The following is a 25,439-nucleotide window of genomic DNA, read 5'->3' on the forward strand; positions in this document are numbered from 1 at the left end:
ACATCTCTCAGCTTCAGGTCCTCTGGTCTCTCTGTGCTGGGAGATTTGTGAAGGTTGCTGCAAGCTGGAGTTGCTCGGAGCGCACAGATGTTTTGTGCAGCTTGTTATTTTCTATGTTGGAGGTTATGAGTCAGATTACTGTTACCAAAATGTTTATGTGAAATCATTTCTGAGTCATATATTTGCATCATATACAACCTGTCTGACAATCAAAACATTCAGCGCTCGGCTAATGATTATACTAAGTTTTCCAACACTCTGCTCCAACAGAACATAATTACACAGCAGAGTGCAATATATTACTTTGACAGGGCTCTTCATGCATCTTGTGATGTCAGAACATCATCATTGCTATTATTTTAAATTATCAGAGTATGTTGCATGAAACAAAGTTAAAAATAGGGAGAGGTAGTTCCTCAGAAACAAAATGCCCTGCAAATATTCCTGGGCTTTTTCAGTCCCCCAAAGAGCACATTTCAAGAGGTTGCATAGTACTTTTAACTTTATTCTCTCCAGAGAGGTGCTTGATCAGGACTTACTGGTTTAATTGACAGATTAGCTGTGGATATTTTCCTGAAGTAATTGTTTGGTGCCTGTACGACTGTTTGGTAGTTTCTCTAAAATACGTTTTTTAAGATCAAACCAGAGTATTTTTAGCAGCATGAAGTCCCTAAACTACAGTTTAATGCACTTTCTCTCTTGTGTGAGTTCTAACATAAATAGGAATTGCTTACAAACATATTCTGAATAACTGGAGCGAACATTTAAAATTACACTTCAGATGTGTGAGAACTCGGCAGGTGTGTTTGCCACCATGTTCCAATGATTTCAGTAACTCCTCTTGAACAGTTTATTCCAGAGCAGGATGGGGAAAACTGAAGTACCCCCCAGCTCTGTGCTAAGGTAATGGTCAAAGAGATGAAAAGGGCATAGGGGCAAAGGGCTGCTCTTTTCTTTGTTTTGAAATACATGTCAATGAAAAAGCACATGAATGTTCTGATGGAAAATGATGTTAGGGCTGACTTGTCTGAATTTGGTTTACAGTCTTTTGGAGCTGGCTTTGGGAGCTCGATTATAAGTGTGAAGGGCACAGGCAGGTCCCTTTAAATATAAAATATTGTTGCATTTCATCACTCTTACTGAACTGGCAGAGTGCAAAGTGCAGGACGGATTATGATGGAATTCTTTATGTTCCTAGTGAAAAAAAAAGTATGGACAATACAGTAGTGGACTTTCCTGGCCACAAGTGACTGGGCTGTACTTTGTAATTTAGGGAGCCCGCATTTGGAGCAATAAAAGCATCCCTGTGTAGTATTAGTGAGCACCATCTTTGCTTATGCACTCTCCTTGGCCAGCATTAGTGGCAAATACATAATTGGTCTATGAGGACCAATATATTGTGAAGTGTAGTGGAAAATGCCAAAATAAAATTTCAGTTGGATGAAGTCCATTTGTCCTGTGCTAATTTCTAGCCCTGTAAACAAACACAGCTGCTGAACGTAGAATCAGTGCTCAGAGTGGTTAAAAACAGTGATGCATTGCTAGTGAGATCACAGCAGAAAAAAATATGTAACACATGAGGCTGCAGTAAGGATCAAGACTATTCTCAACTCTGAATAATTGTTTCTGTTCATCTATTTATGATGTTTAGAATGTAAAGATTACTGTTGATTATCAGACCATTCAGCTGGGACAGTCAGAGTATTGAGTATTGATGAGCCAATTGTCATGAACTTTTGCGAAAGAGTGAATTGGCAACCAAAGGCTTGATAAATGTATATGTATTTATTTTATATTTCTCCCTTTTATATGAATCACCCCTTTGTCGATTCATATAAAAGAGAAAAATATAAAATATCACCGCTTTGGTCATCTGGGCTTTGTTGTTATTTGTTTATATATAAGGATCCATGCAGATAGCTTTACCTGTCACTTCATCTTAATTAAAATGTCTTTAGAAGTACTGCAATACTGAACAAGGAACATGAGACCTCATACATTAGAAATCTCAGGGTCAAGCCTGCTAGGTCATTGGCAAAGTAGCAGCACTTACACTGTAATTTGTCTCATGGCCCAGTTATATGTTTTGACATCCCTGAGCTGACTAATTGCTCTAGGGGTAAAAAAAAAGAATCTTGGTTACTGTAGTAGAAAAGTTTCCAACTTCTTCTGTCCATCAAATCCATTATCTAGGGACTGCTGCATGGTCAGCCCCAGAGCTAGCAGAGTAGGGTGCTTTTGAACAGCATCAGTTTTAAAGTTTTGGGCATTTTATAGCCATTTTAGGGCTTTGACTTGTGGTAGGTGCATCATTCCATGCTCTTGCGCAGCACAGTTTGGTGCCACCCTCTTCAGAAGTCTCCTGGGGCTTGAGGAATAATTGAGTGTTCACATTGCTGTGTGCTGGACTCGTGCCATCATGGATTTTGTCATGTCTGCAGAACATGACTGGGGTCCATCAGTGGCCCGGGTTCTGGAAACTCTCCTAGTCCCTACCCCAGCTCAACTACCGGCTGGCATGGAGCATTTAAATCGCAAACTGTCAGTCTGGCACGTTCTGTAAACACTAAATTGACTCAGAGTGGCTGGGTCTAGTGCTATAAAACATACCGTTCAGGTATTATTGCCAAGGAAAAAAAATTACCTGTAAATAGCAGACTTACAGCATAGGAGCTTATTTCTGTGCTTATGCTTTTTACATTTCCATTTTTGCACCAGCTCGGCAAGAAATTTACTTAAATGTCAAAACTATTTTTATGTAAATATATGCATTATTGAATCTCTTACTCATAAAGCAAATAGTACTTTAAACCCACACAAAACAGTTGAAGCTATATATATTTTCTCACTACTGAATTTGGCTTTTAATAACTTGGAGTGAACTGTCCAAAATAAAGTTAGGAATCAAGGGCACTTTATTTTCCAGCTAGCAACATATGTATTCTTGGCTTTGCACTGTACCAATTTGAGATGGAAGAAAACCTGGATTTGTACTACAGATCCTCTCAACAATCAAGAAGAGAGAAATATCATAGTTAAATAAACTCATTATTTTAAAATTAAAATTTTCTAAAACTCTATGAAGCTACAAAAAATATGAAGGACGATTAAGAGACAGTGGAGCCTTTGATATCAAACAGTGGTTTTCTAATGTGTTTCTCCTGCTGAAAGTGCAGCCTTTTGCCAGAGTCAGAGGCAGCAGTTACCCAGAGAAAAGATTTCACTGCTGCTATTTGAGGAGTAAGGACAGCAAAACTTGCCCTCAGCACATACAGACAAAACCTCAGCTGAGGTTAGGGATTGTGTGCTAAGCCCAGGTCATAGTGGCCTGGCAGGAGATGCTTGCTGTCCTTTGTGGGTTTCTTGGTTTGTCTCCATGTCACGGATTTTCTTGCCTCACTGCCCTCTTGCCTGTGGGAAGTTACTCGAGATCGGTTCTGGATCCCAAAGATAAGGTGGGAAAAGTCACATCAGGAAGTCATGCAGACAAGAGCTTGTTGCTGAAGAATAGCTGGCCCGTGCTCTGCCAGAGTGTCCTGGTGGGATCCACCTTATTGCTGTCTTATTTCTCCCTGCCACACCCTCAGTGTCAGAGCTGTAGCAGAGGTCTCCACTGGTTTTGCCTTGCCCTGTGCTGCAGCAGGAACTCCATGAGCATGTGGGTGTGTTCAGGCTAACAGGGATGCAAAGAAGCAAGAGAGAAGAAGAGGGGAATCCTCAGCAGAATTGCATGTGATCTGCCATCCCAGATTTCAATTCAAGCTTTTAAGTCAATTATCCAGGAATTCAGATCATTTCTGGCTGGGTTGCAGGGTATTTGCCTGCCACTGTGTGGCATGAAGGGCACACATTGCTACTTCTGCCCTTTCTTGTTGAATAAACCCAAGCCGTACTCGAGAAAAAAAAATGTTGGAGTGCTTTCTGGGGCAGCTGAGCTGTGAAAGCTGCTTTGGTTATCTGAGGCTGAAGTACATGTGAAGCACAACTGGGGAAGACCCTGAAAAAAGTCAGCCCTTGGAATGCTGGATACAATCACAAGCAAAATATGGAAGACTCCACCAGAGTTGTATTAAATGCAGCAGCTGGTCATGGGTGGGTCATGTCCAGCAAATCACACGGGCTGGCCACGCATGCCTGATTTCATGGACATGAAGGAGAAGAGAAACTCTGGAGAAGGAGGAATGAACTGGACCAGAGAGAGGGTCATGGCTCTTGCCTGTGCAGTCAAGTGAGTTTGAAGGATGGTGACTAAGAGATTCTGGTTTTCTAAAAATAATGCTTTCCACTGACTAAAACCACAGGTCTTGCTGATGCAGCTTTTGATTATTTTACCTCTTATTCTATCTTTCCTAGCTTGCATGATTCAGACTTATGTAAACACTAGTAATGTTGCCTCACTGTGGTGAGAGCAGAGCTGTGTGAAAGAGACAAGGCTCACGGGGACAGGAGATCTGTCCTGAAAGCCTTTTTGTCCATGTGATCCCCTCAAGCAGCTGCTGGAGTGAGGGGTCAGATAGCTCTGTTTGGTGGTGCCCAGAAGAGAAGTCTGAGGAAAATGATGCTGCTTTCTTTTCTTGCAATGTCCTCTCCTACAAAACTTCTTTGTAATTACTTTTGTTGTTTCTCATTAAATGCAGTCTATGTGAAAAGGCTGCTGAGAGTGGGGTGCTTCGGGTTGTCTTTAAACACAAGCCTTAAGGAAAAATTGAAACAACAGACTAATAAAGTGGTTGTTGTTTGACTTGAGCCACAAAAACTATTTTCCTTTTTAAATATGTTTTTGGAAGGTGAGGGGAAACCAATTATGACCAAGTTTAAAGCAAGTAGACTTTATTTGACAGATGTGTGATTCATCTTGACTGGCTTTTTCTTAGTTTTTAAGTCATTCTGCTTGTGTTGCATTCAGTCCCTGATCTTATTTTGTTAACCTTGCCACCTGAACAAATTAAGCACGTGTCTTCATGTGGTGTTCCCTTAATTAAGTACTTGCTGGTCACAGTGGGGACACCTATATTTGCATCTGCTTCTTTGTGTAGCCAGAGGACAATTAATGCTGCAGATTTTTTCCCAGTCTTTGAAAACTTAATGTTCTGTTTTTCCATCACTTTGGCATTTCTTTGTGTGCTTGGAGTGCAGAGGTAGTAAAGGTAGAGTACAACAGTTGGTACTTCCATTAGCAGTGGTGGTGTACACAAAAAGCCCAAGTCTGAACTAGAAAGGTAAATTCATGTCAGGACCCTCAGAGCTATTGAAAACAAAGATGTTGTAGGCATTTTGTCCAGCAAGCTCCACAGAAATCTGTTCCAGTTTTCCTCCATGTCTCACAGGTCACAGGACTTCTGCCAGCTGCCCTGAAAAAAAAAAAAAAAAAGTAGGAGTGAAAAAGTGAAAACCAGCACCTGCAGCTGTAAGCTGCTGGGGAAGATGTACTGGGAGCAGGAGAGATCAGTCACTGGTGTAATGGGTCCTTACAGCAGTGCAGCAGCTGTTAGGTGGTGTTCCCAGGTGGATGTGAACTGTTCTCAGTGTTACAGAGGGAAAAAAAAGGTACCTAACATGCAAACTTCTCCTGCTGCTTTGATTTGAGGAAAATTTTGTCACTAGTCCTAGCCTGAGCATGTGAGAGATTGTCAGTAAGTCAGTAATGGGGTCTGAGCAGGCTCTTGCCCCACAAGAGTCACTGAGGCTCTCTAGCTTGGGTCAATCAATACCTGATGCTTCTTCACAGGACCACAGGAAAAGGCTCAGATTGTTGATGTAAGTCACAAAATGTGGGTCTGATACAGTGTAACTATGGGTGAGATGAGCATGGGAAAAAGAATTATCTCCTCCCACTTTGTTGTGCTCTAGCAGTACTGACAAATTTGACACCTCTGTCCTTATTTCCCAAGTTTCAATTTCCCGTTTCAGAAGCTGCAGGAGCAGTGGTTAAATAGGACAAAGCATACCCCATCTCTTCTCCCAGTTTTTCACGTGGATGTGTGCATGCTGTGCTCATGTGCTCTTCCCCTCCTGCTCAACACTTTCAGCTTTCTATCTAAAATCTGAAGTTTGCAGTGTGAAGGTGTTGGAGGTGGCTTGTGAGAGATGTAAAACACAGGTAATGCGTATTGGCTGTGGTGGGGAATGGTCTGCTAGTTGAAATTTGACTTTTTGTTCTGACTTGTGACATCTATATTGGTGTAACCGTATAAGCATTACTATTGTTCGGAGCAGTGACTGAAAACACTGTTCGGTGAATGCCTCAGGCACGAGCATTGGTTTAGATAAAGCTTGACTTTATATTCTTCTTGTGTGTATGGTGGAGAACAGCTTCAAAGATCTCCAACTCCATGCAAAATTATTTTGAGTGGTATGTGGCCAGTAGGTACCCTGTGTGAAAGTAACTGGTGTGTCAAGAAAATGAGACAGCTTCATGATAGTGGGAGAAAAAGCCCTAGAGTTTAACTGAAGCAACATTAACAGATTGTCTCTTGGAATGCAATCAGCAAGCAGTAAGGGTTGTTAAATAGATATGAAATTCAAGTGACTCTACTCTTAATAAAGAAACAGCTAAATAAATATTTCAAGAAAACAGTGAAGTCAAATTGCAATAAACGTTATTATTTACTGCACTTTTAAGGCCCCAGGACGGGAATATATCTGCATTCAGGAAAGCACTTAAGCACATGCTTTCCTGCATAGGGACAGTCTAAGGCATATACTTAAGTGCTTTCCTGAATGTGGGCCAAAGCCTCCTAAGAGTTTATTTTAAAGACACTCTGCCATTAATTAAAACACTTGGTCAATGTAACAATTAGGTGTCAGCTTGCTTACTGTCACACAGCAACTTTCTGTAACAGCAGGCGGTAGCACTCTACAATGACTGAGGCCAGGAAGCAAAGGCTACTTCACCAGTTGACACTGTGAGAGGAAACTCAATTTTTATGGGCCTCCCAATAGTTCCCTCTGGCAAGTGCCAGAAATCTAAAATAAGTTGAAGAGCTCTGCTAAGAAGTGTCCCAAAACTGTTTACAGGGTCTGCCGTGGAACTAGCCTGAGCTCAAGGCTGGAGCTCATGCTGGTGCAGCCAGTACGTGTGGTTGGATCTCAGTCGTTCTGCCAGGTGTTCTGTTCCATTTATTCAGATTTTAAATTTTTATTTGATCATTCCTCACAAGCATCCAGTTGTTCTTTTTCTCACTCAGGTGGCTGGGAGCCAGTTGTGTTAATGACACTATCAGATGTGCTGGGGAAAGTGGAGTTGTTGCAATGCTGCTTCTCCCTGATCCAGGGTCCTGGTTGGCTCTGAAATGTAGATGAAGCACTGGTGGCTCCTCCTGCCCTTCCCTGCATTGGTTGTTTGGTGCTTTCCAGCTGGAGGAGCAAGAGTTGCCAAAGTAGTTAAGAAGTTGCCTTGCTGGGAGGGACAGGTGTGACCTGGTCACACTAGTAATCCTGAAAATGAAGTTGTTCTGGAACATGTTGTCAAGGAGTCCTTGTTCCCCAAGGACGTACCCTTCAAGCATCTCCTGTGGTGCCAGGAAATACAGAAGAGTAAAAGTTTTATTCTACCACCTTGGAGGCAGACAAGTGACTTTGATGAGAGAATTTCCATACAGAGCTCACCTCAGGTCCTGTATTTGGGGCATCCCTGTCCAGAAGCCATTTTGGTGAAGTGCTGGAAGTGATGTTGGATTCCTGCCTTGTAGCAGCCTCAGCTGTCCTATGAATAAGGAAATTCACCCTTTGGTTTTCCTGAGGAGCTGGACTTTATGTTTAAAGTGTGTATGGTTTGAATGCTTGTTGCATTTTCTTTCTCTCATGTTAGGCATAATATGCCTGCCCTCTAGCTCGTAACTAAAGCAGTTCAGTGTCTTCCCCACTTCTGCTTGTCCTTTTGAGTTGAGTCTGTTGTTACGATGGTTGCCCTGTCTCACTTATTTTTATATTCTTTGCTCTAAATTTGTGATCTGTAATTATGGGATAGCTCACAGCAATCCAAGCTGTTATCTTTTTGTATGTGGTTCTTCTGAGTGAAAAAAATTGCATACGGTTTTCATCAGGTTGCAGTAACCTTGATTTTTACATCAGCATTTAATTTCTGATGTCCAGGGATGTTAGATGTAGGAAGGATATAAAAGGTGAGGTGGAAGCAAGTCCACGCCACATTCAAAACTGCTCCTGAAAGATTTTCCCACACTAAGCCTCACATGCGGTTGTCCCTTTCTTGTCCTTTTGGATGTAGTTTCAACTTGAGCTTGGGGAGACCTAAAGCTTGCTCTTGGCTCTTCCTGGCAAAGAGCAAAGGAGAATTTTTTTTTTTTTTTTTTCTGGAAAAAGGTGAAGAAGGATGTACGATTTGGTAAACAAAGACTGAAAATTGCATCCCTGATAGGTTGAATTTTCCACTTTATGGAGAATGTGCCAGAATACTACAATAAAATACATAATGTGTTTCCTCTGCCTCTTCCCATTGTAAAACTTGAGAGTCATGGCATATTAACCAAAACCAGATACATCCATTGAGTTTCCATACTCTGAAGCAGTATAGGGTGGGGTGAAGCTGGTATTAATAGGTCTATTCATCACAATAAATGTTCCTGGTAGATGTGGGTGGTTCAGACTCAGTGAAGAAATGGCTCAGAAGTGATCAGTCTCCACCCAAAGAAGCAGGAATTTTTAGCAGGGAGTGTCCCACATACCGGTAATAAAAAATGATGGCTAACTGAAGAGTCTTTTCTTGAAGGGTTTTATTTTAAATTCAGGTGACCTGAGGTTTCATTACCACCAAGAGTCATTCTGGTTCCCCAGCTGTTTCCTAATGCAACTTGCTAATTATCAGTCCATGCTCCATAGGTAAATCTGCATTTGATTAAGAGCTGGCTTTAGGCTGTCATCTTCTCATTTCTGTCCCAGCGTGCCATAAAAAGCCCTATAAAATATGGAGGTTCTTGAGGGAATTGGCGTCTGCAGCACTGACTGACACGAAACCAGCATTTTTGTGAATTTGTGTCATTATGTAAGTTGTACATTCTCTTCAGAAATTTATCTATTTATTCATGGGTTTAATTGCTATTTCTTTTACAGCAGGGCTTGGAGTTCGTAATGAGAATTCTGTGCTGGGCGTTGTACCAATACATAACAGAGAAGGCAGCTCTGCCCTTGACTGCTAAGAGGACATGATGGGATGACAGGAATAACAAAAGGGGTGGAGAACAGAGTAGCAAAATGCTCAGAGATTAACAGAAAAGTATGTGTTTACCCACATTAAATAAATTATTTGAAATACAGTGTGTTATGTATCAATATGCAGGAATATTGGGCTTCCTGAGTATTTCATGTCACATTTAGAGATTTGTATGTTTTTTTTAATCTTTAAGAAAAACTAAGGATTGTACAAAGTTTATTTCTGTACAGGCAGAATACTCTTCTGTACCTAATCTTGCTTTCATGTCCCTGGGAGGCGTGTGTATATGGAAATCATTTTTAGGCTGGTGCAGCTGAAACGGAAAATGAGACATTGGTGGTGTCTGGGTTTAGAACTTGGATATCTGCTCATAAATGGATGTTTTGAACTCTCTGCTTGGTGGAGAGCAGAGGGATCATTTCTTATGTTGAGTGATGGACCTGTATTGATGGTCTCAGCAGAATATTCAGAATCACTTGGCATTTTGGAGAACAGCGTGTAGGGGATTGAGTCAGTTAACTGAAAAGGAGAAAAGCAAGCAAATTTCTATTTTAGTGCAAAACCCAAAGATGGACAGAAAGGAATCTTTCCCCTTAAAGGTATTTTTTTGGGAGGATGGCGAGAGTTTATATAGGGTTTATGACACAAAGCAGTCACTGAGGTAAAGGTAACCTGTCATTTGCTGCCTACATTGTTTGCTGTGGCTTTCAGAGGCTTTTAGGCATGGCTTTGCATTTCATGGTATATTCTACAGGGGAGCTTATGGACTCACTGGAGGTGAGAGAAGCACATTCTTCCTGTGTCTGCTACATGGGCTTTCTGGCCATTTTGATGTCCATACTGTGAAATCACAGAGATCAAGTGGGTTGAACAATGGACAAAAGTGCCTGAGAAGTCTGGAAATGCAAATGCATTCCCATTTCTTACAGTAATGCAGGTATTGGTCTCAGCTCTGAGTTTGTTTGCTGTGGGCTTTCTGCAGCAATTGAATACAGCCCATGCCTCAGTGGAGGAACATTGTCTCTTCAGCTATGCAAGGGCTTGTAATTTGATCAAGTAATTCTGAGGTGGTCGCATTTTTGTGGATGAATGTGGGAGGCTGCGTGCCACGTCGCACCCTTGCTGTCTTGGGTTTTACCATTTAAGCCTCCTGTTCGCTGATTACGCAAATGCTGAGGTTTCAGTCTTGGGGCTTAATTTCTGCATCTTCCTGTTCTTAACTTTGAAGAAAGTAGCAATCTCCACCACAGTCCAGCCAGTGCTCACAATGTGACTTCTGGGTTGGCTTTGTACACGCTGTGGTTTGCACTGATGATCTGCTAGCCTTCATGGGTGAGAGGTCGCTGGTGCCAGGGTGAGTTTGGACACTTGTGGACTCCTCTGAAATACGTGGCAGTGAAGAATTCCGATGGTAAATCGTGTTCCTGGTTGGTGGTGGTGAGAACAGATGAGTACTAAGTCAGGCTGAAGTGGAAAAGTGGCCAGAGGCTGGGGCCAGGACTCTGCATTGGTCAGTGATGGAGGGGAGAGAAATGTGGGACTGGTGAAATAGATGAGTCAGGCAGGAATGTTTCTGCACAGATTCCTGGGTGGAGGAGTGAATTAGGTGGATTACTGATGCGCTGTGTGAGCAAGTTGGCGTTTTAAGGTTGCTGCTGAGCTTCTGGTCATAGCTGGCACAGCACTGCAGAAATGCAGTGCTCTATGTGGAAGCAGTGGTAAATGGTGGCATTAAAGAAATTGAAAGAGTGTTCTTAAGAGTTTAAGATGCTGAATTACCCTACAAGTGATATTTCGAGGGAGTGGGCAAGTTTGCAAAGAAAGTTGGAGTAATTTTACTACTGTTGACTTTCAGTGGTGCTTTAACCTAATCTCAACCACATCTGCAAGGAGGAGGAAAAGGCTCTTGAGCACTGGGTGCCAGAGTTCCTACTCTGAGTCATCTTTTGTCCTGTCTGTGGCCAGTCCTCCTTGGGGATGAACTGGGTGCCAACATGATCCCCTCCACTTCCTGGGACCATGCTGAGCATCCCTGCCACAGATATCAAATTATTCTAAACCTTGTTACCGCATACGTGATTGAGGGGGAGGACTGGGCATGACCTCTGCTTGCCTCTTCTTCTGGAAGTGCTGGGGGCCACCAGTTTGCAGTTATTTTGGAGTCTGAGTTGCTCGCAGGTGCCAACAGTGAGCAGATGCAATTTGGCTTGAAAGTAATCCTTCTCCTATATTTTTGATTAGTTCTAGTAAATAACAATTTTGGTATTAAGTAAGTATGACTTGTCATGAGTTGCATTGCTGGGTTTTGGCATTGTTGTTGGTCAGTCGTTTTTTAAAAATTAACATTTTAGCTTTTTAACAAAAGAGCCAAAGTGTTATGGTTTGGACTTTAAGGACATTATTCTTCTTTCTATTGAAATAGAAATGAAAAATGGAAGGAAAAGAAAAAAAGAATAGTGTCTTTTCCATTAAGAAAGATTCTTTTTTCCATCCTTTTACTGTCATATGTGTTGGTTATTTGCAAAAGTTCCTTTCATATTTTTAAGACCCCCCAGCCTTTTTTTCTTGAAGGAAATGTTTTAAATATGGAAAACATCATTTTTCATTAACTTGATTTTTCATTTACTTAATTTTGGAGGGTTTTTCTTGCTGTGAGCTCAGTTTACCAACTGGAGCTACCTAGTTGGTCTCTTGAATCTGTTTTTGTCAGTGGACATCTGCATAACAGTTTCCCTCTTCTTTTTTTCCAGAGTAGGATTAGAGTGAAAGAATCAGCCAAAAGATAGAGAGTGTGCATAGATTAAACTGATAGTTCAGATGAATTATGCAGAAAACACGCATCTCATGCATTGTGAAAAACACCAGGGGTAAAAAGTGTCATCTTCTGAAGGTTAGCTTGTAGAGTGTAAATAAAATAACCAGATTGCAGCACTTTGGTGCAGATTTTTTGCTTCCCTTTGAAATAATTGAAAAATCAGTTATTTTCATACAGTCATGCATAAGTATTTTAGTGTTGACCTTGCCTTTTCATAACTTTTTCTTGCACAGCTCTTCAAAAATTCCTTTACTGTTTTTCTCTGATTTTATCTCAGAACATGTGTTTTTGTCATTAATTTCATTCTTATATCTTCATTGTTTCACCAATTTTTTGTTGGCTTATAGTCTATCTGTGTGTGTCTTATTATCAGTTCCAGTTCAGTTTGTCCTACGATATGAGCGTGATTTCTTCTCCTTCCCTTCATCCCTGCCTTTCCCCTCCAAGATTCCCTTTGTAATGCTAAGCTTCTGATGGCTGGAAGAGTGTGATGATCCTCCTGTGTTGTCTTGCCTTTGTCCCTGAACATTTCTTACTGGCCACCTTTAGAAACAAGGCTCTGGGCTTCCTGAGTTCTTGGTCTGGTCTATCAAAGCTCTTTCTGTGATCTCATCAATCTGACTGTCTGGTTAGGGCTGTAAATAAGTGTGACTTGCTAAGTGCCACATCACAGACAGAAGGATCAGCCTCAGCCCTCCATCAGCCTTTGTTGGCTGTTGTTTTGGTTGAGCAAATGAAAAGGAGGAAGATCTTTCCGTTTTTGAGCTTGTCATGAAGCAGTATCAAGAGACTTTATTGGAAATTGTCCCTTTGCTTGCGTGTTGCTGTTTTTTTTTTTTTTTTTTTTTTCTGAGAAGCTTTGCTCACATATTGCCTTACAGCACCTGGCTCCAGGGCATGAACCTGTGGGCAGTCCACCAGGGACCCACAACCACTTCTGTGATTTTTGCCCCCATCAGCCTTTTCCCACATGAAAACTGTAGGGAGTGGATTGCCAGCCTTTCTTTTTTGTGTATTTCTAGAGCAGAAATGAGCAACAAAGATCAAACTCCTCAGGCTGTTGTCTTGACTGAAAAGAAGTTGGTTAACATCTTTGTTCTTGGCTTTTCAGTCTTTCGTTCTGGATTCTCCTATAGAAGTCTAGAAAGATACCTTTATATGTGTCATTTATTGCCAGAAGGAGTTATGTTTAGTTTAGTGTCTGACTCAAAGGTTTTGAATATATGGCATCAAATGTAAATGTATCATAAAAGACTTATGATAAAACTTCTCAGTATGGGAATGGGATGAAGTGCAATATTGATGGTACCAGAGCATCAGCTGTATTGTGGCTGCAGAAAACCCCTTCCTGTTGGTCTGCTGGACAGATTGTGCACCAGGCAAGCTGTGTTACACTGATGAGAAAAAGTAGGTACCAGTAACAACTATTTCAGTTCTAGAGCTGTTCAGTAGAGGTTCTTGAGCAGATACCCAAGTGGTGAGCTACAGACCTAAGAAAAAAGTAAACCTGTTATCAATATGGACTTCGAGTTAGGAGAGCACAAACAGGGAGTAACCTTTTGAGGCAAGATTGTTTGGTTTGGACATAACTACAATTAGAAAAACAAAAATGTGCAAACAGATGTTTTGAGGTTTTGTTTTGTTTTGAATTAAAATATCCAGTCCTAGCTCAGGGTTTTTTTAGGCTGAGTTCTGGTACAAAGCAGGTGGGAGATTTAGTGACTGACTTAGAAAGCCCTGAAATGACTCAAAAACTGAGCACCAGCATAAATTGTAGTGATACCCATGGACATCGCTGACCTACAGATTCAGAGTGGACAGGGAAGCTGACCCTCTGCCAAGTGGCAGTCCTGCAGTGGGGCTGCTTTCACTGATCCTGGTCTTTGTGCTGTGCATTATGTTCTGGGAGGCAATGCTGTGTTTCTGTGTGCTTTTTGGATCCTGCAAGAATTTTGTTGTTTTGGTTTGGGGCTTTTTTGCAGTCAAGTGAGTGGACAAATTAGAAATCTGTTGCTGGCATAAGCTTTTAGTAGGGTTGTATATGTGAATTAAAAGGAGCTGCAGATTTGGTATCCATGGAACAAGTCAATGGGATGGCAGTGAATGGCCTGTTTGCAGCTGACAGGCCCTGGAAATTAGTTGTAAAAAAGAGTGGAATGAATTATTCTGACTAACAGATCTGGGTTGTTCACAAGCTACTCATTGACAACTGGAAAATGGAGTAAGATCTTTTGGCTGGTTAAATCCTTGAAGGATTATTAACCTTGAGAACAATAGCACTTGATGGGTGGGAGGACTGCTTCAAATAAATAAAGAAACGAGTTCAAGAGTTTTTGTTGCTTTTTTTCCTTTCATACATTGAAATATGGAAAGATGCCTTTCACAGCAACTGTCAGGAAAAGTGAGTGTGATATGAATTGCCCTCATCCCCTTGAGAATCCTCAAAGAGCTGGCTGCTGTCAATCTCAAAATGTCTCTTGATGATTTTGAGAGGTCATGTCCTGATTTTAAAGGGAAAGAAGGAGGATGCTGGAAATTACAGGCCTGTCAGTCTCACTTCAGTGCCTGGTTAAGTTATGGAGAAGATTATTCTGGGAGGTATGGAAAAACACCTGAAAGACAATGCAGTCAATTGGTCACAGCCAGTGCAGCTTCATGAGAGGAGAGTGCTGATTATCAAACCTGATTTCCTTGTATGGCAAGGTAACTCACTCAGCTGATCAAGGGAAGCCAGCTGATGTAACCTTTCTGGATTTCAGTAAAGATTTTGATAGTGTCTCTCACAGGATCCTTCTGGACAAACAACACATCATGTGATGGGTGAACAAATGGCTCACAGGTCAGGCACAAAGGGTTACAGTGAAGGGGGTGACATCAGATTGGTGACCTGTCACTAGCAGGGTTCTACAGGGCCCCGTCCTTGGCCCTGTGCTCTTCAAAATCTTCATAAATGACTTGGATGCAGGACTGGAAGGGACACTGAGCAAGTTCACAGATGATACAAAACTGAGAGGAGTTGTTGGCTCCTTCAAAGGCAGAGAGTGCCTGCAGAGAGAAAAATTAGAGATGGGCAATCCCCAGCTATGTGAAATTCAACAAGGGAAAGTTCTGGATTCTGCACCTTGGACGGAACAACCCTGGATGTACAGACAGACTGGGGAACGAGAGGCTGGAAAGCAGCCCCATGGAAAGGGCCCTGGGGGTCCTGGTCAGTGGCAAGTTGAACATGAGTCAGCAGTGCCCTGGCAGCCAGGAGGGCCAAGCCTGCCCTGGGGGGCATCAGGCACAGCATGGCCAGCTGGGCAAGGGAGGGCATTGTCCTGCTCTGCTCTGAGCTGGGGTGGCCTCAGCTCGAGTGCTGGGGGCAATTTTTGGTGCCACAATAGAAGAAGGATATTAAGCTACTAGAGAGCATCCAAAGGAGGGCTATAAAGATGGTGAAGGGTCTGAGGAAAAGCCTTATGAGGTGTGACTGAGGTCACTTGGTCTGTTCAGCCTGGAGGAGACTGAGGGGAGATCTCATTGCAGTCTACAGCTTCCTTGTGAGGGGAAGAGGAAGGGCAGATGCTGATCTCTTTCCTCTGGTGACCAGTGACAGGACCCAAGGGAATGGCTTGAAGTTGTGTCAGGAGAGGTTTAAGTTGGATATTTTCACCCAGAGGGTGGTTGGGCACTGGAACAGGTTCCCCAGGGAAGTGGTCACAGCACCAAGCCTGATGGAGTTCAAGTGTTTGGGCAGTTCTTTTGGGCACATGGTGTGGTTCTTGTGGACAATGCTATGCAGGCCCAGGTGTGGGACTCAATGATCATGATGAATCCCATCCAGCTCAGCATATTCTGTGATTCTCTGGCTCTGTGAGCCATCTGAAATGTATCACACTTCTTTATTCACTGGGCTGATGGGTTTCTAAGATGAACGATTTACTTCTTCCATACCCACTTCTCTGAGACGTTTCTGACACTTTATCTCAGATGCTGAGTTTTGTTTTGACTGTCCATTACTTCTGTGAGTTCAGAATATAGATGATACAAGTTTGGATTGCAGTTTGGGGGATGTGAAAGGCACTTTGGAGAATTCAGCAGGGCCCTCTGGACTGCTCAGGACAGCAGGGCTTTGCACAGGGATAACTTCTCTCTGGATCAGGTGTATTGCCTCAAGGAAATATTGCAAGGATTAAGGAGGACATGCCAGTAGCTGACCCTACATTGTTTCTCTTGGAATATCTTGGGCTGCTGAGCTGCTGCTGAATCTGGAGTCTCAGGAGAAATGTGTTGCATGTGGCAGGAGGTGCTGGGAGCGTTGGGGTCCCCAGTTCCAGCACAGGTATTACAGGAGGATCTCAACCATGAGATCTCAACCAGCTGCAGAAAAATTGCATCAAATTTAGCCCAAAACCATACTCAAAAGAAATGAAAATTTCCTAACAACTGGAAATGCTGTTTTTCTGCCAGGTACCTGGCTCCAATTTCATCTCCTAATGGAAACAACCTGCAAGATCCTAATTACTGGCTGACAGCTTGGGACAGAAGAGGTAATGGCACTGCTAAATGCAGGAAGGAGATTTCATCAGGGCTTTGTCAACTGCCCTGCCTACTCATTGATGTGAGGCAATGACTCCACTGTGGATCTGTGGTCTGGCCCCAGGTCCCTGTCTCAGACTGGAGATCACTCTGCAGTATGCATGTGATCTGGATCAGCTGTGAACAGATGACATGGGATATAATATGGGATCTAAAGCTACCTCGGTGCTTTTATGTTGGCCTTATATTGTCTGTAGGAGGCACAGACTGACAGATGACTTGGCCAGGAGCCTGCCAATAGAAATTTGAATAGGTAGCAAGGAGTGGAGCAGGTTTCAACCACCAGAGGAGAGTTTTCCTGTATCTTGGTTCTTTATCACATTTTTTAAAATTTGGTAGTAGGAGTTTTAAAACTGGATTCACCATACCAGTAAACCACAGCATCAGCATTAAAACTGGTTTTCATCCCCTTTCCTTCTGATTTGTTTAGCTGGATTGTTTTGCAGATCTGACCTGAGCTTGGATTCACACACACTTAATTCGGCACAACTAGGGGCCAACAAGAGCCACTGAGGATGTGCTGTCTAGAATGGCATCCTGGAAACAAAAAGGCAGACAGCAACCTCTAAACTGTCTCTGCCACCAAGGGATGTAGGTTGTGGGACTCCCTTCTCAGAGCTAGAATCTGCCATCCCAGCTTTCCAGCTGGCTTCAGAGGTGCTTCTTTTAGTGCTGAATGTTATTCCTTTCAAATACAGTTTGTCTTTGCCCTTCTTCTGTTCTTTTTGGGTTGTTTTTGTTTTTTGTTTTTTTTCTTTTTTCTTTTTTGTTTTTTTTTCCCTTTTCTGGTGCTTAAAACCAGTTTTGTGTATTTTTTTATTGCTGTAATTAATGACATTTTATCATTAGAATCACAAATTATACATTTATTTAGAAACCCTGTCTACAGATACTTTTTTGTTCTAATGAACCTGAAGAAGTTAAATATACTCAATTTTGTAATATGAGGTAAGAGCCTTCAAGTGTTGTTTGTAGGCCTTTAGATGTGTTCATAAACAGTTACCCCAAATGTTCTCTATTAAATCTGAACCCCAGAAAATGGTAGGGTGGGTTTCCTTTGGTCTTTCCAGAATTCTTCATTCCTGCTTGTAGGCACACATGTGTACAGATATACTGATGTGCCTAGCTTGTGTGGCAGCTAAATGTTTACATGATTTCATTGCAGCTCTTGTGAGGTGACTGTCTCTCTTGCTTCTGCCTTCCCAGAAAACCTTGTTGATTTTTCAGTTTTAAGGTTAAATATAGATAGACCTAATATAGATATTGCCCATATCAATCATGTAAATGCATGTATATGTAGAAAAAGGAATGAAGTACAGCTGGGCAGAAGGCAGAACCTTGTTTTTTCTGTATCAGTATTGATACATTAAAAACTAAAGGGAAAAAAGTAAAGAACAAATCCCATATAAAAAACTCAAACCCCGTCCCAAATCCCCTCAGCATTCTGTGGTGTGTGAAGACCCTCTAGGCTTTGCTCAAATCTCTTCTCCAGGTCTGAGTGAGAACAGGCTAAGAGATTTGTTGTCTCTTAACGTCTTTTAAGAGGGTTTCCTTTAAAAATCTGTTTATGGTTGGGGAGGACATGCCTGAAAAAATATTTGCACATAAAACAGCTGTTAAGTGAATCTCCACACACTGAGATCAAGAGAACGTGAAGAAATATGTACTTCCAAAGAGCTCTCTGCCAACTTGGAGCCTCCTTCAGAAAGTAAATACAATCGCCCTACAAGTCTCTGGTAACTTAGTTACTGAAAAATAAATTGAGCTACTTAGACCCTTGAACCTTCTTATTTTCCCCCCCTCCTCCTGCTGGGTCTGAAGCAAATGCATAAAAATTGTGCTGGAATGATATGCACCAAAGCCAAATAGATTGATTTTAATGTTTCTTTGGTATGTTGTCAGCTAGTGAAGTGCAGGCAGCGATGGAGTTCATCTGTGTGTGAACTAACCACTTCCAGTGGTGCAGCCGCCAGCCTTCCAGCAATAAACTAAAACGTCACAAAGCCCTTTTTAAATCTCCTCTTGCTGCCACTCACTAAAAAGATCACCACCTGTGAGGAGCTGTGGGAGTTGCACTACAGTGTTATTAAGGACTTTTTCTTGTTTATAGTTTTAACTTGTCTTTCCTTCTTTTGCCTGGCCCCAAAAGCAGAGGGTTCACTGTAGTGGCATGACTCAGATTTGCTCTGTTTTTGTTTTTTTGGGGGTGCCATTTGGTCCTGGTGTCTTTCTAGTCAGGGTGCTCAGGTTCCAGTTCTCTGTTGGAACTTCATGGCCCTTTAAAATGCTCTGTGGCCACAGCCAGAAGCGGTTGGTGGTGCACTACAAATGTTTTTACAGTTCGTTTCCGAACAGCTGCTTTTTCCTTCTTTCGTCTGTTTTTCCTTTATTTATCAAGTCCCTGAAGAAGGCTGACTTCTCACAACCCTGTCAGGGGTCTCTCTGTAAGAGCCATAGCACGGAGCCTGAGGGCAGACCCCTGGCAGCACCTGCTACTGCTGGGGAGGGTCACTTCAGCAGGTTGCAGGGATCCTGGGGATGGGGGTCTGCAGGCTCAGCCATGGGTGGACAAGCAGCTTCTCCTAAAAGGGTCTGGGAAAAAGATGGAAAATCACTTGAGACAAGGGTCGGTCATGCCAGGGCCCCTCTATGGTGGCTGGAGCTGTCCTCTGCCTTGAGGGAGTGACATCTGAATAGCTTTTGTCCAGCTACAGATCCTTAAATGAGCTCTCTGGCTTAAAACATCAAGGCACGTACCCTGTCTGTCATCCCGAAGAGGAGTGCACGCTTGCTCACCTGCTGCTGTCATCCACCCACAGTGTTCCCTCATGTGCCTTCAGCAGAGATTTGTACTCTACTGAAACCAAAAGTTTTGATTGCAGGTAGTGGGCAGAAGGAAGAATGAAAACAAGCCAGAGGGCCCTATTTGGCCAGCTGACAAAAATCCCCAGGCGTTCGCACCAGTCCTTGGCTCGTGAGACAGATTTTTCCCATTCGTATTCCCTTTCAGCAGGCAGATTTCTGTGGATTGTTTTGGGCAAGAAGTCCAAAGATGAATCCTTTCTGCACTTGCCTTCTAACAAAGATGTTTGTTTCTTAACTTGTTTGCAAAATCACGAATATATTTAATCTGCTGCTTTTTCTTTTAATTTTTCTTTATGGCAGTTCCTTTCTTCATTGGAGTGCAGGAAAAGTGAATGCTGTTGGAAGGCTCCAGGGTTGTTACAGCCATGTTTGCTTCTGTTGTGTGGGCCAATAAATCTGGGGCTGCGTTTTCCCAGCAAGGTTTCAAGTTTTATAACAGCAGATTTCAGATGTCTCGTGACTGGAGGATGCTGATGGAATTGGTTTGTTGAAGGTCTGGTCCAGCTTTAACTCGAAGGCCTGTCAGCTCTTTTGTCATTGTTTTGTTAAGTCTGAGCTGGGCAGATAATTACTTGTGACATCTTCACAACTCTGAGAAATAAGGTTGATTTTTTTTCCAGTTCAGACTCTTAGAGCAGCAGCTGGAAGGTTGGATGCCGAACCAAAGGGTTTGCTGGATAAAGAGACAAGTGGTAAAATGATTTCGTGTTTTGTGATTCTTTTGTAAAAGAGCTCAGCTGGCCACCCCTAATGAGGAGTTAAATTGGCTGTGTGGTCTTGCAAAAGGAAGAGCAAGACATTGCCATTCTCTTTTAATAAATGGCCATCGTGCTCTGGCTTATTGCAGAGCACGGGGAGTGGGGGCAGCTCTGGCATGGAAGGAAGAAGCACTGGGAAATCAAATCTGAATAGAGTAGATTTTTATGCAGGCTGGCAGGAAGCTTTGTGTCCTGGAGAGGAATAACAGGGGGCCTGAAGGATAGTCTTCTGCTTGAGCTGATTTCTGGGGATCCTCAGCAGAGGGTGAGGTGGAGGTTGCCTGTGGCAGGGGAGCAGCAGGGTCAGAGGGCAGCACCACTGGTGGGGGTCCTTCCTGTCCAGGGGCAGGGGGAAATGCGTGAGGTTGGGTGAATCGGGTTGGGCTTCTATCCAATATGTGCTTGTGCAGCAGGGAAGCCAGAAGGTTGCAAGGATACCTGAGAAGAGGGTCAAGGTAGGAATGTGGTGGCACTCACCCTCTGGGCTGAGGTCAGAGTGCCCATGAAAGAGAATGATGTGTAAGTAGTCATCGTGGAGACATTGCCATGTCTGTCCTTCATGCCTGTTGCCCAGTTTCCTCACACAGCTGGATCAGAGATGGACTCTTCCCTCTCTTTCACTTGAGCAGACTACTGTTCTGCAAGTGGTTGGAGGTGTTTCTCATTTGAAACACCTTCCAACTTAGCTTTTGAAAGAGAAAGTCACTTTTTGTTGGCATTTGAGTTGTGTTACTCCTTTCAATACTGACCTTTGTACATCAGTGTCACTGACCTGCACCTCCCATGCCAGATTAAGTGGGTTAAAGCTGAACATGCCAGACTCATGTGGTGTCATGCAAAATTAAATGCCATTTCTTTGCCTGCTGTGTCAGGAGGGCCAAGAACAGGGATGGCATTTGCTAGTTAACTCCTTTCCATACTTTGGGTATTTGGCAGATTTGAGCTCTTTTATCTTTCTGTTGAAGCAGTTAATTTGTTTCAGAGCTTATTTGCTGCTGAAGTAAACTCTTAAGGGTTAGTGTCGTGAGACGCAGTTTGGTATCAGCAAAAAAGTTTTGCAGCAAGTTTTTCCTATGATTTTATCATTATTATGGCATTTGCAGTATTAGGAAATGTGCTATGAAAAGTATTATAAGGCTAGAAAGATGTATTTGGCTTTCATATTTTTAAAGATGTTCTTTAGGACAAAACCACTTTTTAAGGTTAATGAAACAGTAAGATTTGGGATTTTTTTTATATCCTGAAGTGAGGCACCTTTATTCCTAATAAATAAGAGGTCTGATTTATTTTTTCAGTTCATGTAGGTTTACCAGTCCTGCCCAGATGCTAGCTTAGATAGACAGCTCCTCTTTGAAATCTACTTGCTTCTGATTTAGGTTTAAACACCACAAAAGCTTAAGCTGATACTTAAACCTGTGTACTCAGAAAAGACTCATTAAAATTTGAGTGGAATGCAGACAACTTGAAAAGCTGTGCATGTGAATACCATTTTGGAGGACTGATGGAGCATTTGGGTTCAACTGAATGAGAGCACTGCTTTGTTCTGTGTAGCTTGAGAAGCATAACCATGCATCTTCCTGAGAGCCTCTTTCTGCAACCCCCTTCTCTTACAGAGTTGTTACCAGCTGACTTCAGTGAATGATACATGCTAAGAATCTTTATCACCCATCATCGTTGCATTTCAATGACTGTTTGAAAACACTGTGTAGAAGTTCACCCTTTAGAGAAGATTATGGGAAAGCACTTAATTTCACTTCAGTTTAGGATTATTTTTGGCCAAGTTTTTTTACCAAAAAGGGCTTAGTTTCAGAATACTAAATGTGAAAATCTGTACTGCATGACTTCATTTATTAACAACAGAAAAACTGTCCCATATGCTTCACTGGCAGGGAAAACATATTTTTACATAATAGAATTAGAGTAGAAAATATTGTTCCCTCTTGGAAACATTATAGCATATTAAATATGAACTTGGGAGCTACATTTCCAACAGTTTGATTGTAAAAGCTTATTACAGTTTGATGTATGCTCTAGTATCTTTCACTTATGCTGGTAGCAGGCATATTAATTAGCTAAGAAAATGTCAATTGATGGCTGTAAAATTATGAATGTGTATCTTGCCACTCCTGAGTCTTTGAGCAATTCTCAGGGACTACCTTTGCTTTTGTGGGGTTTAAAACTGGAAAGGCAGTTTTCTTGGCTAAATAAGTGAAGGATGTGAATACATGACTGGCCTTTTATGCCTTAAGAGCTACTCCAAGCACTGACATTTATGAACATACTGTTTTGTTTGGTTTATGCTGACATCTGGAAGCCTTGATCTGAACTGGTGTTCTCCTGTAGTGCAAGGCACTGTACATAAAGATCAATCCTTGTCTAGGAGAGTTCACAGTCTCATTAAAACTAGATTCAATGTGTAGCTTTGCAAAAAATTCAAAAGGGAATGGGAAGAGGGAAATGGTAAAGCGCGGTGTTTTTTGTTGTCTCTGGATTCATGTTTTAAAGTCCTCAAATTCATAGGAAATTGTGAAAGCGGTATTTTAAGTTATGAAACTCCTTGTTTTGCTGGTATATTTTGCATTTTTTTCACAGTTGGATTTCTACAGCTGTGTTCAGATGAAAGTTTGAAGGTTCAATGGTAGAAAGATCTCCTGGTGGGAGCCTGGACAAGTGCAAAGCTCATGGAGACACATCTGCTGGAGTCTTGGACCTATGTGCTGCAGCCTCAACTGTCAGCAGCTCAGTCTGCAAAGAAACACAGGCAGAAAACTAATAGAAGTCTCTGCATTATTACACTCCCACTGAGCATCCTTGACCAGACATATAGTATATGCCTTGACCTGTTCATGATTCCAGGTTGCTCCTAGTCCTCTCTCTGCCTCTGATTACAAGCAAGTTGCAACCCATGTTGCTGGTAGGAGTGAGCCCTGCTGGAAAAATGTAGGTGTTGCCTTGTAAAACAGGAGGGTTAAACCACTGCCTGCTCCTCCTCAGGACAGGTTTGGAACCTGTGGACAGGTTTGGAATGAGCAGCAGCAATACACGCTCTGCCATGTTGTTCCACTGGTGTCCTCTCTCCTCGACCTGGGGACATGGTGGCTGCATCCCTCTTGTCTATTAAAGAGCCTTTCCACAGAGATGGGCAAGAAAGACTCATTCTGAGATGGCTTCCAGTTCACATTTCTTCTAGAACCTGAACTGGGAAAAACCACTGCCCTTCCCATCCCTGTCTCCCACTAGAAAGGTTACAAACATTTCATCAGGAGTTTATTCGTTCAGGGTACGTTTCAGCACAGCAGGGCCAGTAAGGAGACATCTTTGTGGAAACACCTACATCATAACAAACCTACTGTCACTAAGAAAAGTAAGAAGTTTCTTGTAACTCTGGATGTATGAACTAAATCTTATATTCAGTTTTTATATTTAACCCCCAGTATTTTTAATGTAGATGATTACTGGAGATGGAGATGAAAGAACTCTCTTTGGAGAGATGCCTTCAGGCAGTAAATGGAGATTAGAAAAAGTATTTGAAGACTGGCCTAAGCATGTTTTAACAATACTGAAAGAAACCAAAGGCAAAATTCATGGTGTTTTTTGTTAGCATATTAAGTGAGCTTTTGTTATCATCCTGACTGTCTGGTCAGAGAATGTTTTATTCATTAGGCAGAGCAAGTTGGACTATAACTTTTTTTACTCTGTCTTTGTCTTGCATTGTGTGTTAAATGTTCACATGTGCTTTCATGAACAATGAAGACAGTATCTTGGGTCCCAAGTAAGGTAGGATTTGAATTAAGATTTTTGATGTGGAACACACAGATGAGAACTAATGAATGCCTCTGTCAGCTGGGATTGTAGGGAGCTCCTTGAAAAGGCTTCAGGTGTTCTTAAAATCCCACCCATAAAATATCCTCCAAAATACCACTTCCCTCTCTCTGTCACAGAAATCTAGGAAGTGGTGTGATTTGTCATGAAGCTGTTTCAGTCCCAGGCTCTCTGTGACAGCAGCAGCTTGCAGGCAGATGGTTGCTCCTCTGATTTGCTTCCCTTGCCCAGACTTCAAATGAGACTCTGTGTAGGGTGAGATTTAAGAGCGCCAGAAGCTGAGTCCACATGGCTTGACTTAAGGAGGTACTGGGTCCCTGTGACCATCCTTAGTGGCAGTGGGGCTTGCAAGTGGTGCTGCTGCCCCAGGCATGTGTAACTGAGCCCTTGCTAAGGCTGCCATTGGCATCTTTGTCCAGAAAAGCTCCTGTTCATTTTGTTGGCCTTTGGGTTAGACCCTGTGTTTGGCAGGCTGTACTTAATCATGCTGTCACTGCAGGACAGCCTATTTGTTCTTCACAGTCATCCCATTACCCATGTTTATGGACTGTCAGCAAGTGCCGTAGGCTGTTAGCCACCTCTCCGTGCCCACGCTGTCTTCATAACCAGATGTTTCCACAACAGAAAAGGGGATTAGTCACAGGAGGAAGCAGGTGTGTCATATATAGGAAAGAGCATGATTGAACAGTGGTATTTTCTGCTTTGGCTTCTCCAGTGAACTGGAGGAGTCATCCTCAGCACGGCACCCCCTGTGGTTCAGCTGTGAGGCTTATGGGCTAACACCTGCATTTTGTACAGAACCATGCTGCCTTTAACTGATCCATGGGAAGTTTTCTCCTTTCTGCTTGTGAGGGAAAAAAAAAAGTTCTTGAATTCACAGTAAATATAGTTATGTTATAATTTCTTTTGTCCCTTTTTAGTTAAAGGCTTTCCATGTCTTTCTTGAAATTGCTGGGGTTTTTTTGCTGAGTTTTGCCACCCCTGTGATGGCTGGGAATCAGAGCACCCTTGTCTAAGGAAGGTGGTGTGAAGGGAAGAGAAGAAGTTTTGGCTTGCTGCTGTTGGTACCACCCAGAGCAGGTGGGGAGGTCTTCTACTCCTGTTGCTCTGCTGTATCTGTGCCTGTCAAACTATGTTTGTTCCTGACTTTCCTGGTGGTCCAGCAGCCAAACATGGGTTTCCAGAGTGATACTGTAGTTACTGGGGTCATTTTTACTTTGCCTTAACCATAGCAGGCCCTTTTTTTAGCAGAAGTTTTTCTCACATGTCAGACTGCCCCTGCTTGCAGAGGGAAGATGTGTACCTTAATTAAGACTGCACCTTGGCATCCTTCTTACTTTTTCCTATATCAAAATGGCCACATATTTCTGCTTTTCAAACCTGGGCTGCAGTTGCTGTGGAAGACTTTTTTTCTGTTTTATTTAAAAGC

General features: G+C 42.5%; 1 protein-coding gene and 1 long non-coding RNA gene across 2 annotated transcripts in view; both read left to right on the plus strand.

Moving 5' to 3' along the window:
* The window catches only part of BMP6 (bone morphogenetic protein 6), an 88,802-nt gene that overhangs the window by 11,663 nt on the left and 51,700 nt on the right, over positions 1-25,439 (plus strand). The gene's annotated exons all lie outside the window — the stretch shown is intronic.
* LOC137478988 (uncharacterized) lies at positions 8,245-9,272 on the plus strand. The gene is made up of 2 exons (XR_011001932.1): positions 8,245-9,001; positions 9,070-9,272. It is a non-coding gene; the product is annotated as an uncharacterized lncRNA (long non-coding RNA).

The sequence above is a fragment of the Anomalospiza imberbis genome, chromosome 1 (genome assembly GCF_031753505.1).
Source record: "Anomalospiza imberbis isolate Cuckoo-Finch-1a 21T00152 chromosome 1, ASM3175350v1, whole genome shotgun sequence".
Taxonomy (NCBI): Eukaryota; Metazoa; Chordata; class Aves; order Passeriformes; family Viduidae; genus Anomalospiza; species Anomalospiza imberbis.